The sequence below is a fragment of the Hemitrygon akajei genome, chromosome 9 (assembly GCF_048418815.1).
Source record: "Hemitrygon akajei chromosome 9, sHemAka1.3, whole genome shotgun sequence".
Classification (NCBI taxonomy): Eukaryota; Metazoa; Chordata; class Chondrichthyes; order Myliobatiformes; family Dasyatidae; genus Hemitrygon; species Hemitrygon akajei.
In genome coordinates this window covers 58,339,444-58,353,746 of record NC_133132.1, presented here as the reverse complement: position 1 = coordinate 58,353,746, position 14,303 = coordinate 58,339,444, and the positions used below count along the sequence as shown (strand labels likewise).

Genomic DNA, 14,303 nt, shown 5'->3' with positions numbered 1-14,303 from the left:
GTCCCAGTGGCAGACTTCCTGGGAAAAGAAAAGAGTCGCTCATGAGGGGTGGCATTGGTGGATAACAGGGAGCGGATAGAGTGGAGTGCCTCCGGGAGGACCTCCTGTCATCGAGAGACCGGCAACCCCTTTGACTTAAGGGCTAAAAGTGTGGCCTTCCACACTGTGGCATTCTCCCTCTCCACCTGTCCATTTCCCCGGGGATTATAGCTCGTGGTCCTACTAGTAGCAATGCCCCTAGCCAGCAGGTACTGGCGCAGCTCATCACTCAATAAAGGAGGACCCTCTATCACTGTGGTTATAGCAGGGATATCCAAACAGAGTGAAGAACTGGCGCAGGGCTTTTATGACGGACGTGGCAGTGGAGTCGGGGCAGGGGATGGCAAAGGGGAACCGCGAGTACTCGTCGATAATGTTGAGAAAGTAGACATTGCGGTCGGTGGAGGGAAGGGGGCCCTTAAAGTCAACACTCAGTCGCTCAAAGGGGCAGGTGGCCTTGATAAGTTGCGCTTTTTCAGGACGGTAGAAGTGCGGTTTGCACTCAGCGCAGACTTGGCAGTCCCTGGTCATCGTCCTGATGTCCTCAAGGGAGTAAGGCAGGTTCCGGGCTTTCACGAAATGGTAAAATCGAGTGACCCCAGGTGACAAAGATCTGCATGGAGGGTGTATAGCTGGTCGAGCTGCGCGCTGGCACATGCTCCCCGGGATAGGGCATCAGGGGGCTCATTGAGCCTTCCAGGCCGGTACAAGATATCATAGTTGTAGGTGGAGAGTTCTATTCTCCACCACAAAATTTTATCATTTTTGATTTTGCCCCGCTGTTGGTTGCTGAACATGAACGCAACTGAGCACTGGTCGATCAGCAAGGTGAACCTTTTGCCGGCGAGATAGTGCCTCCAGTGCCTAATAGCTTCCACTATGGCCTGGGCTTCTTTCTCCACCGCGGAGTGCCGAAGTTCAGAGCCGTGAAGGGTACGAGAAAAGAATGCTACTGGCCTGCCTGCCTGATTGAGGGTAGCAGCCAGCACGAAGTCGGAGGCGTCACTCTCTACTTGGAAGGGAATGGTCTCGTCCACTGCATGCATCGTTGATTTGGCAATGTCCCCTTTAATGTGGCTGAAGGCCGCGCGGGCCTCAGCAGAGAGGGGAAATGTGGTGGACTTGACCAGGGGGCGGGCCTTGTCTGCGTAATGGGGGACCCATTGGGCGTAATAGGAAAAGAAGCCCAGGCACCGTCTGAGGGCTCTGAGGCTGGTGGGAAGAGGGAGTTCTAACAGGGGGTGCATACGGTCGGGATCAGGGCCAATGACCCCGTTCTCCACGACGTACCCAAGGATAGCGAGTCGGGTGGTTCCGAACACACATTTGTCCCTGTTATAAGTAAGGTTCAGGGCTTTGGCCACTTGGAAAAATCGTTGGAGGTTGGTGTTGTGATCCGGCCAGTCATGACCACAGGTGGTGATGTTATCCAGATATGGAAATGTGGCCATCGGTTGGCACTGGTCCACCATCCGGTCCATTTCCCTCTGGAAGACAGAGTCACCATTCGTGACACCGAAGGGGACGTGCAGGAAGTGATAGAGCCTGCCGCCCGCCTTGAAGGCGGTATAGGGGCGGTCCTCCGGGCGGATGGGGAGCTGGTGATAAGCGGATTTCAGGTCTATGGTCAAGTACACCTTGTACTGAGCTATCTGGTTGACCATATCCGCGATGCGGGGTAGGGGGTACGCGTCAAGCTGCGTGAACCTATTGATGGTCTGGCTATAGTCCACGACCATCCTATTTTTCTGCCTGGTCCGAACAACAACCACCTGGGCCCTCCAAGGACTTGTGCTTGGCTCAATGATCGCCTCCCCGAGCAGCCGCTGCACCTCTGACTGAATGAAGGCCCTGTCCCCCGTGCTGTACCTCCTGCTTTTAGTTGCCACAGGTTTACAGTCGGGGGTCAGGTTGGCAAACAGCGGTGGGGGAGGAATCTTGAGGGTAGAGAGGCTGCAAGTGGTGTCAGTAGCGCGGCTGTCGGCATGGTGCTGGGTGGGATGTGTGGGTCGGTGTGTGTGTGTGTGGTCAGTACCGGGGTATATGACGAAGTCCCACAAAACTGAGGATTCCTGACAGTGAGTGGTGGGAGGGGCCCGTCATATGCCATAGTCACACTTTTTAGATGGCTCTGGAAGTCCAGCCCCAATAGCACAGTTGAGGCATGACCAGTAGCGCAAAGTCCCGGTATTCTGTGCCCTGCACCACCAATGTCACTACACAACCCCCCGGATGTCTGTGGAATGCAACCCAGAAGCCATGGTGACTCTCTGGCTTACCAGCCGTGTCACGAGTCCGCAGCGTTGCACCGTGTCCAGGTGAATAAAACTCTCAGTGCTGCCCGTGTCAAACAGGCAGCGAGTCCTGTGCCCCTCCACCAGGATGTCCATCATTGACCTTGCAAGCTGGTGTGGGGCGCTTTGGTCGAGGGTTACGGAGGCCAGAGTTGAATTGTCGTCTTAGTGCCCAGTAAGCACCTGTGGGTTGGAGGCGGGTCGAGGTGGCGCCAACAAAGATGGCCGCCCCCATGCCTCGCACGAGGCGAGCAGGCAAGATGGCGGCGACCAAGATGGCCGCCCCCATGCCTCGCACGAGGCGAGCAGGCAAGATGGCGGCGACCAAGATGGCCGCCCCCATGCCTCGCACGAGGCAGGCAGGCAAGATAGCGGTGACCAAGATGGCGACCCCCATGCCTCGCACATGGTGCTGCTCGACCCCACTTGTGGTTTAGACTTACAGACCTTGGCGAAATGGCCCTTCTTTCCACAGCTGGAGCAGATAGCTTCTTGGGCCGGGCAGCGTTTTCGGGGGTATTTTTCGAGTCCGCAGAAGTAACACTGCGCAGACTTGCGACTGGTAGCAGCTGTGGTCACTTGGCCGGAGGGTTTCAGGGAGTTCATGAACTCGCAAGTGGCAGCAGCTGTGGTCGATTCGCTGGTGGGTGGCGGGGTCTGCAGCGTCCATGGGACCGGCTGGAGATCATGCGGCTGGACAGCATCAGCATTGTGCAGAGCAGCCTCCAGCGTGTCAGCCAGCTCGATCGTCGAGCGTAAGGTAAGATCGGCATTTTCCAGCAGCCGCTGGCGCACGTACACTGACCTGATCCCCATAACGAAGGCGTCTCGTACCAGGAGCTCCGCATGCTGTTCCCTGCAGTCGCAGGCCCGCACAAGTGTCCGTAGGGCCCGGACAAACTCAGCGCTCGACTCTCCGGCCCACTGCCACCGCGTTGCTAAGCGATGTCTTGCATAGACGGTGTTCACCAGCCGCAGGTGCTGTCTTTTGAGGGCATCCAGTGCCCCTTGGTAGGTCGGCAGGTCCCTGATGAGGGAGTATACCCTCGGACTGACCTTGGAGAGGAGGATTTTGTGCATAATAGCGGGCTCAGTCACGCGTATCTCTTCCAAGTATGATTGGAAGCATGCAAGCCAGAGTTCAAAGGCAAGAGCTGCTTCTGAGTCTTGAGGATCAATGTCCAATTTTTCCGGACGTAAAATACTTTCCATGTTTTAAAATTTCCAGCCAATAAAATTGATGCACCATCAATAACTCTCAGAGACGTGAGTTAAGGTAGGCTTTTATTGGCTGGAAGAAAGCACCGTCAGCAGCAAGCGACCACCACACAACATCCTGGAGACTGAGGAAGGAGTAGTGCCTCCAATCGCCTTTATACAGGGGTCTGTGGGAGGAGCCACAGGAGGGGGGGCATGTCCAGACAGGTACATGTAGTTCACCACACTCCTGGAAGACAGTTCTCCAGACTGACATCAGTATTCACTGTTTACCTATTCAAAGGATGGCATGTTCAAATATGTTTACAGTCCTCAAGGAAACTGCTATGCTTCATAACTTCAAAATTAATTGAAAGAAAACACAGGAGAGCCAGAGACAACGTGTACACTTAGTTTCGTATTAATTTAGCAAGGTGTATACTTCTGACATAGTGGCGTGATGACGTATGTCATTCACGTACTTTTACATACAACCCATAATGAATTATGTAAACAAACAAGGAATGCTTAATCAAACAAGATTCTTACAAAATTATTCAAATATAGCAAAAATATTAAATACACAACACTCCTCCCTGCTTGGCTATAAACTCCAACTCCATACAGAATGCATCTCAACTATCGTATATTATATAATACTAATACTATATAGACATCAATAGCATTGTAAGTTTTAAATTGCCCCATGCAGGCCCAGAGATTTAATCACTGTGGAAGTTTACAATGGGATGACATCTTCCCTGACAAGTGAGGGCCATGCTGCTTAGCAGGTGAGACTTGTGGCTGTAACTCAATCTCGGGTTCTAGGTCCTCCTCTGTGATGGTTGTAGGAATTGAATCTCGGACTGCAAGAAATGGTTCCGACAGGTTTTAACACCCTTCTTCTCCTTTTTTCTTTATTCTCCAAGATCCTTTTGGCATCTTCCAAACAGCGCACGGCAAGCGGCTCAATCTTCTGATCTATCCCAGGCCACCAGACAAAGCTTCAAGCCAATGCTTTCATTTTGACCATGCCTAGATGACAGGCATGCAGCTCCTCCCACACTTCAGCTCTCAGTTTGGATGGCACAACAAATTTCAATCCCCACATAAGAAAACCTCCAAAGACAAGTTCATCCCAGCCTGTAAAAATGGAGAAAATTGAGTTTCTGTTACACATTCCAGACATTTTGAGTGGCCATGTAAACCTCAGACGGTGTGGGTTTTTTTTTTTTATTTCCCTTTGGACTATCTCTGCAGTAAAAGGGAGATGTTTGATTTGGATTAGGGAGAATACGTTAAAAGGAGTGTCCCCTTTTGTAAATTTTTCAGGTATTTCCTTTTCCAAAGATAAAAGGGACAATCCACTAGCACTAGATTAGTCACCCTCTTGAACTTGATCTTGTAACCTCCACACAAAATGAAGCCTATCTGTGCATTTGTGCTGCTGCTATTAATGAAACACCCTTCTGTGGATTGAAAATGGACACCAGCAGCTGATGATTGGTAATGAGGGTAAACGCTCTCCCATACAAGACAGGTTGAAATATTTTAGACTCAATACCAGACTCAAGGACTCTCTGTAAATCTGTGCACAATTTTTCTCTGCGCAGATAAGGGAAAGTGATGCAAAAACTATGGACATTCACTTCAATTACTCATAACTTGTGTCATGACTGCACCTATTCCTTAAGGCGAGTTCTCACAGGCAAGTGTCACTGGATGATGTGTCAGTACCGTGCCTGACATCACCATTTCCTTTACCTTGTGGAAAGCAACCTCAGACTGCTTTGCCCATTACCATTCCTTCCCGTCTCTGGCAATTTCTAGGGATGGAGCACATTAGCCAGGTTTGGCAGGAACCCGTTATAGTAATTGACAAACCCTAAGAAGGGCTGCTACTGTGACATGCCCTTTGGACTTGGTGCATCCAGCTCTGCTTGAATTTTCTCAGCACACTTGTGTAATTCTTGTTGTCAATGATGTGACCACAGCATGTGATGCTTGGTTTAAAGAATTCACACTTGTTACATCATGCTCTGGGCCCATAATATTTGAATCTTTTTAACATAGTCTTGAGATTCTGGAGATGCTCCTTGCCATTCTCACCGGTAACAATGATGTCCTCGAGGTAACGCTGAGTGCCTGGACAGCCAAGCAGCACCTGGTCCACAACTTTCTGTCAGAGTACAGGTGTCGATGCCACTCCAAAAATTAGCCTATTACAGCGATAAAGCCCTTTGTGAGTGTTTATGGTGAGAAATAATTTAGACCCTTCTTCCATCTCCATCTGTAAGTAGTCCTCAGCTAAGCCCACTTTATCGAAATGTTTTCCTCCTGAATGATCTTTAAAGATATCCTTTATTCTGGACAGAGTGTATAGATCTACTTTCAGTACTGTGTTGATGGTGACCTTAAAATCACCATAGATCCTAAAAGATCCATTGTTCTTGGCTACTGGAACCATTGGTTGCCCATTGGGTCTACTCAAGCTTGGAAAGAATTCCTTCAGTCTCCGTATGATCTAGCTCACTGGCTACCTTTTCATGGATGGAATAAGGAACCAGGTGGGTTTTGTAAGACTTGGGTATAGCATTTTCATTTAACAATATTTTACCTTTGATATGTTTTAAGTTTTTCAATGCCATCCTTGAACACTGCTGTGTTTCTTAATTTGTATCTTTCTTAATTTGCTTTCAGTTGTCTCTGTTGGAGGGAATGTGGCAAGCAAATGGTGGAACGATCTCCAAACAGGTTGTAGTTGTCTTAGCTACTCACAGACCCACAATGCTGGCCATCATGTTTTTACCACATGAAAGCCCAAAGTGGCTTGATGATTGTTGTATTTCACTGTTATGAATGCCATTCCAAGAGGAGTTATCTTTTCTCTAGTATAAGTTCTTAGTTGGATATCTGCAAGCTTTAGTTCAGTGTCTTTGAAATGTCATTCAGATTAATTTTGTGAAATGATTTAAAAAGCTGAGCCAATCTACTTTAATTAATTTGCCATTCCCTTCCGGTGTAAGCCATATTGCTTGTCTATTGTTAGTTTTCTCATTGTAAATCTCAAGGCTATTCAGTCCTGTGTCAATCTCATCATTTTGATCTTTATCAACCTGACTTTATCTTTTACTCTTCCCTGTGCTGTCCATTTATTTTTGTCTGCCCAACATGCTCTTTGTAGGTGTTGTACTTTGTTGCATTTTCTGCAAGTTTCGCCTATAAACTCTGTATTGTTCTAGTGTATGTGAGCCCCAGTCACAATCGTAATACAATTTGTTCTGCTAGGCAGGTTTCTGTTTATACATAATTTTGTCCATGCTCAATTTCTTTCCTGGCTACAACTTAATTGTATCTCTGTCTGTGGTTTCCACTGATACAGTAATTTCAACTGCTCTTTTTAATGTGAATTGTGCTTCAGTTAGGGAGCCATTTTTGAATGCTTTCTTGCACAATTCTACAAACTAAACAATTTCTCAGTGCATCTTTAAGCCCATTACTGAACTTGCAGTGCTCAGATAATTTCTTCAATTCAGACATGAAAGCTGAAATGGATTCCCTTTCCTTTTGATTTCACTTATGAAACCTGAAGCATTTTACAATCAACAATGGTTTTGGTTCTAAAAGTTCTTGCATTACTTTCACAATATCAGCAAAACTCACTTCAGCTAGCTTGGTTGGAACAGTCAAACATGGAAGCAAACTGTATGTTTTCCCACCTATTGCATTCAGCAAAAGTGGATCTTGTTTCTCATTGGCTGTTTCAACACTTTACAGTACCAGCAATCTGGTTCAACTCTTGCCACTGCCTGTAAGGAGTTTGTACATTCTCCCCATACCGCTTGGGTTTCCCCCCCACTGTCCAAAAATGTACCAGTTGGTAGGGTAATTAGTCATTGTAATTTGTCCTGTGATTGGGCTAAGATTAAATGGGAGTATTGTTGGGCAGCGTTCCTCGAAGGGCCAAAAGGATGTAGTCTGCACTGTATCTCAATAAATAAATAATAAATAATAATATTTAGAATGTTACTCAAATATTAAATACACAACCAAAAAGGTACTTGCAGCTTCTGTGTAATCTGGAGTGATACTTATGGGTGCCTCACAGCCGTTGCTCAAAGGACTGTGGATAGGTGATGAGGTCCACGGAGGGAAAGTGGACAGAAAAGGAGGTGGTGGGCAGGTAAGGAGAGAAAGTGAGAGAGGGAAATGGGAATGGGAAATGGTGAAGGAGATGGGGTACTACCTGAAATTTGAAAAATCGATGTTCCTGCCATCGGGTTGGAGGCCTCCCAGACAGAATATAAGGTGTTGGTCCTCCATCCTGAGCGTGGCCTCATTGCAACAGTAGAGGCGGCCACGGACTGACATATCCAAATGGGAATGGGAAGTGGGATTAAAATGACAAAGCAGTCTTCCATTCCACAACAGGCCTCATCAATATGCAGGAGGTCTCACCAGGAGCACCAGATACAGTAGATGACCCCAAACGACCCACTGGTGAGTGTCTCCTCACTTGGATTGCTGTACTGAGCACCTACACTCCATCAGCCAGAAAAAGCAGGATCTCCCAGTGGCCACCCATTTTAATTCCAATTCCCATTCCCATTCCAACGTGTCAGTCCATGGCCTCCTCTACTGTCACAATGAGGCCATATTCAGGTTGGAGGAGCAACACGTTATATTCCTCTGGGCAGCCTCCAACCTGGTGGCATGAACATCAATTTCTCACATTTCCAGTAATGCCCCCCTGCTCTTCACCATTCCCATTCCATTTTGACATGTCAGTCCATGGCCTTCTGGCCTTTCTTGTCAGATTTCCCCTTCTCCAATCAACTTCCCAGCTCTTTGCTTTACCCCTCCTCTCCATCCGGTTTCACCTATCACTGAGTTTCTTCCTCCCCTTTCCCCACCTTCTAACTCTGACTCCATCTTTTCTTCTCCAATCCTGATGAAAGGTCTTGGACAAAAGTTATTGACTCTACTCTTTTCCATAGATGCTGCCTGGCCTGCTGTGTTCCTTTAGCATTTTGTGCTTGGATTTCCAGCATCTGCAGATTTTCTCTTGTTCGTGCAATGTTGTTATGTAAAACTTCAGTATGACTGGAATTGTTTTGCATGCATTAATCTTGAAGAAATACCACACTTATCAAGGAATCAAGGATGACTTTGCTGATTCTGAGTCAGAAGGGCACAGATTCAATTCCAAAAGCTTGAATAACAAACAGCTAAATTCTAGATTTAGGCTGCACTAAACCCTGCAGCAGAAGCACCAATAGGTTAAACCATGCTGCTATCGATTCTCCCAAGTGCCACATTATTGTCCTGAAGATATGCTCATGTGTCGGATCCAAGATTGATCTGCAAAGCAGAAGATTATTTTTGGAAAGGGAATTGCAAAGCATTTAACTGCACACTTGGGAAGGAACTGTTACCATCTCACGGAGCTTCCCTCATGACTGTTTGATTCTGTGCAGAATAAAAAAATAACATTTTAACAATGCATTTTTCACATTCTTATATTTGCATTGTTGAGTATGTGACCTTGCTGCAAGCAATGGCCTGCTGTCGTTTCAAGCCACCCAGGACATTCCTTCTTCTTATTTCTCCCATCAGAGAGGAGGTGCAGGAGCCTGAAGACACACTCTTAGCATTTTAGGAAAAGCTTATTCCCTGTCATCAGATTTCTGGATGGTCAATGAACCTATGAACAGTGCCTCACTCTTTTTGCTGTTGTTGCGCCACGCACACATATATGTATGGTACCGTGTGAAAAGAAGTGTTAGGCACATATATACGCATACCTAGGCTGCCTGAAACCTTTGCACAGCACTATATTTGTCAACGTGGAGTGGAGAGCGAGTTCATAAATCCAGCAGGAGCAAAGGATGTTGGGAATGGTGAGTGCAAACAGGTGCAGGAGAGGTGTGGGACAGGTGGCAGACAAGGAGCAGCAGGGGCGGAGGCTTAGCGTGGGTGTAAATACACCCAGCCCTGAGATGCTAGGCAAGGTCATTTGGTTTCAAGTAATTGTTTTATTGGACATTACAAAATGTCTCTCCTCCCTCCCTTCCCCTTGCCCTAATCATGATTTCCCATTCCTTGCTCCCTTCCCACTCTCAGTCCACGATAGAGACCCATATCAGAATCAGGCTTACCATCACTTACATGTCATGAAATTTGTTTTTGATTGTGGGAGGTGTGTATACATATATATATATATTTCTTATTGCAATTTATAGTATATTTTATATATTGCACTGTACAGCTGCCATGAAACAGCAAATTTCACTATATACATAAGTGATAATAAACCTGACTCTGCTAGTGAGCTTTTTGATTGTATCCATATTAACAATCTGAATGTGAATATAGGAGGTATGACTAATGTTTTCAGATTATATATAAATAGATAGATTCATTTGTTAGAGTCAACAATCAAACATGAAATAGCTAATTATTAATGGCACCTATATACCAAGGAAGAGTGAAAAACATTGTTTTGTATGCTATCCAAACAGGTCATTTTATCACATCAGCACATTGCTCAGGGAAAAGCAAAAACAGAATGAAAGATAGGGCGTTACAGTTACAGAGAAAGTGAAGTACAGGCAGACAATAACATGCAAGGCCATGACAAGTAGAAGGTGATGTCAAATATCCATCTTTTCCTATTAGTGAACCATTCAACAGTGGTATAGAAGCTGTCCTTGAGCCTAATGCTACGTACTTTCCGGCTTTTATTTTTCATCAAAGGGAAGGGGAGAAGAGAGAGTGTTTGGGGTGAGTGGGATCTTTGATTATGTAGGCTGCTTTACCAAAGCAGCAAGGTATAGACAAGGTCCATGGAGAAAAGCTGGCTACCATGATGTGTCTACAATTCTTTCTGCAGTTTCTTGTGGTCTCAGGAAGTTGAAAACCAAGATATGAGGCATCAGACAGGATGCTTATCTATGCTATGTCTATAAAACTTGTTGAAGGTCAAAGGAGGCATGCCGAATTTCTTTAGCGTGGAGTGTTGTCTTAGGCTGCAGGAAGATATTGATGGGCAAAACAATGGCAAGTAGAATTTAATAGTTGATAAGAACATTTTGGAAGCTGTACCATGGCAATGATATACAAAATGAATGGTAGGGCCACAAGGACCCAAAAAAATATTGAAATACTGTGAACTTTACATATGGTGGGTAATAAGGTTCAACAGCAGGACCAGAAAACCAGATTTAAACCTCCCAAATGTTGGTTGATGTTTACAAAGTATATGTCAGTATGAATCAGTGGACATACAATAGTCCTGTCACCTCTTATGCAGAGGGTTCATTAATCGCTGTCCAGAAAATTGAGCTAAAAAATTTGGGCTGACTCTTCTGTGCTGGAGACACCATATGCCAGGTGAGGTGTTAAACAGAGGCTTTACTTTCTCAATAGGATGTAAATGATGTTTGTGGTATAATTGAGTTTGGTGGGTGATGGTTTAATAATGGCCAATATGTATCCCTTAACCAACTTCAATTTGACCATTCTGCTAGAGGTAGATAAAATGAGAGGATACAGATAAAGACAGATAAAATGGAAGATATCAACTGAGACAGATAGTCAACATCGAAGTTGAGTTCATTGTCAGATGCACAAGTATATGTACACACGGGTGCAATGAAAACTTACTTGTAGCAGCATCAGATATATAACATCCGATACACAGCAATCACAAGAAAAATGCCAATCAAACGTAAATTATATGAATATGTTAGACAAAAGAAAAAATTAGAACAAAAAAAATCCATCTTAGTGCAAAGTGATCAAAGTGCTATACTGAAGTAATAAGCGTTGTGCCAATTGGATCAAGAACCAACTGAAGTAACTAGTCTTGAACTTGGTGGTGTGAGACTTCAGGCTTCTGTATCTCCTCTTGATGATAGCTGTGAGTAAATGGCATGGCCAATACAGTGGGAACCATCAGTGATGGATATTGTCTTCTTGAGGCAGCGCATCATGTAGATACAAATAACTTTTGGGATGGATATGTGTGCAAAACTGGAGGATATTAATCTAAGAGAGTTAGAGAGAATCTGAGAGAAATCTCTTTCACCCAGACAGTGAGACAGCAGGTTGGAAGCAGAATTGCTGACAGAATTTAGGGGTCACAAAAGACTGCAGATGGTGTAATCTGAAATCAAAACAAAACTGCTGGAGGAACTCAGCAGTTCCTCCTTCTGTGAAGGAAAAGGCATAGTTGTCAATTTGGGTTATGACCCTGCAACAGGGGTTAAGAGACGGGATGAGAATGTGGTATAGGAGGATATGAGCCAACCACTCAAAGATGAGATGAATACCCACTGTTTAACATCGATGCGGTGGGTCAAATAGCCTATTCCATGTTGTATGATCCCATGACTCTCACATTCATGAGTGCATGCTGAATGCCAGTTGGCTGATGACCCCAGGGATGAGAACATTTTGTTATGCAGACTGACATGAGAAGCCAATGGAACAGAGAAGAATGCAAGTTACCCAATGGAGGTGTTTAAATATTCATGAAGTGTATGGAGGAGAGAGTAAAAAAAGCTCTTTTCATCGGCAGAGGAGCCAAGAACTGGATGGTAGAATGATTGCAATGGTGGCAGAAGGATTTCTTTTTACACATCGAGTGGTTTGATTCATAGAAGGTAGGACATAGAACATAGACTATAGAACAGTACAGCACAGTACGAGTCCTTCTGTCCATGATGTTGTGTCGACCGGTTAACATATTCCAAAATCAATCAAACCCTTCCTTCCTGCATCACCCATATCTCTCCATATTTCTGTCATCCATATGCTTAAATGTCCCTAATATATCTGCCTCTACCACCACCCCTGCAGTGCATACTAGGGACTTGCCACTCTCTGAGTGAATAACCTTTCTTTGATATCTCCTCTAAACTTTCCTACTATCACCTTAAAAGCAGGTCCTCCGACATTAGCCATTACCACCCTGAGGACAATGTGCTAGCTGTCCACTCTATCTACACCTCTCATAATCTTTCCAACTCTATCAAGTCACCTTTCATCCTCCTCTGCAAAGGAAAAAAGTAGCAGCTCACTCCACCTTCCCTCATAAGCTATGTTCTCTGATCCAGGCAGAGTGAACTGCCAAGGGCAGTAATAGAGGCTGATTGAATCGTCGTATTTAGTGAGGAACTGGCTAAGTATCTGAAAGGGATTGGCAAGCTGAAGAGAAGAGAAGCTGGGTCCTTTGGATTTCATATTGAATTGGTAAAGCCTTACATAGAACATAGACCAGTAGAGTACAGGGATGGCAACTTCGCCCCACGACGTCTGTCCTAATTATGATGCAGAGTTAAACAAATACCATCTGCCTGTACATGTCCTATATCCCTTCCACTCCCTGCCTGTTCAAATGTTAATCTAAATGCCTTTTAAACCATGATGATATCTATTTCCATCACTACCACACTCACCTCTGGAAACGTGGTGAAGACACCCACCACTTCCTGCGTAAATAAAAATTTACCTCACATATCTCCTTTAAACTATCTCCCACTTGGCTTAAAGCTATGTCCTCTATTATTTGACAGTTCCACCCTGGGAAAAAGACTCTCACTTATACCTCACATAATTTTCTAAACTTCTCTCAGGTGTCTCCTCATCTTCCTAAGTTCTAGGGAAAACAAGCCAAGTTTCCCAACCTCTCCTTCTGGCTAATATGCTAATGAACATCCTTTGCACTCAGTGCATAGCTCACTTTTATAAGGAAACCATGACCACTTTGACCACATCTTTTTCTTTGTTCTAATCACGTTCTTTCTTGTGTGATTTATATTGTTATTTACTTCTTTTCTTATGAATGTTGAGTCTGTAATAGAATGTGCCTGTGGAGATGGCATAAGTGAGCTTTTCATTGCATACATGCACTTCTGCGTGGGACGATAAACGCAACTTCGAATTTTACTTACATGGATACTCTTTGGATCCTCTGTGTGAACTCTGCTCTTCTCCTCCCCAACTCCTGCCCTTCACCTCCCCACAAGACTGTGTCAGAGATTGATAGCTCATTGGAGTGAGGGTAGCCATTTCCTCAGGCACTTCCTGATGTTCTATACCAGATGGCTTGCCACAAAGGAAGAAGTGAGAGACAGCTCATCGCCAAGAAAACATAACTTTGAAAACAACTCTGTATATAAATAAAACTGCTTTCAGGGCATGGTTTGCACCTGAGGGAGATTTTCTAGCCAATATTTTGAAAATATTTTGCAAGCAATCCCCTGTTACACAATAAACACAAGAAAGTCTGCAGTTGCTGGAAAGCCAAAGTAACACACACAAAATGCTGGGGGAGCTCAGCAAGTCAGACAGCCTGTATAGGAATGAATAAACTGTCAACATTTTGGGCCGAGACTCTTCTTCAGGACTGCCTCATTACAACAGCACAGGGCAAACTGCACACCACTGAAGTTGTTTGTAGCTGATCGAGTGATAATGTCTTTTAATGAAAGAAAATGGAAAACAAAATAAACCACATCTATCCCACTGATGGGTTACACCCCAAGTAGTTGAGAGAGGCATGAGGTATTATTGCTGTGGCTTTGACCAGGATCCCTGTGACCTCTCAAGCCATGGGCAATGTCCTGGATGTCTGGCCTGCTGAGCTCCTCCAGCATTTTGTGTGTGTTGCTCTGATTTCCAGCATCTGCAGATTTTCTCTTGTTTGTGAAGCTATTGCATTGGGTCAGTTCCACTCTCTCAACCTCAGAAGTCCAGGTCCAGTGGTAT

The 14,303-nt window shown here is 45.1% G+C and overlaps 1 long non-coding RNA gene across 1 annotated transcript; it reads right to left on the bottom strand.

Moving 5' to 3' along the window:
- Positions 1-3,928: 3,928 nt before the first annotated feature.
- Positions 3,929-13,630, bottom strand: LOC140732766 (uncharacterized). The gene is made up of 2 exons (XR_012100127.1): positions 13,487-13,630; positions 3,929-4,673 (listed from the first exon to the last, which is right to left on the bottom strand). It is a non-coding gene; the product is annotated as an uncharacterized lncRNA (long non-coding RNA).
- Positions 13,631-14,303: the final 673 nt, after the last annotated feature.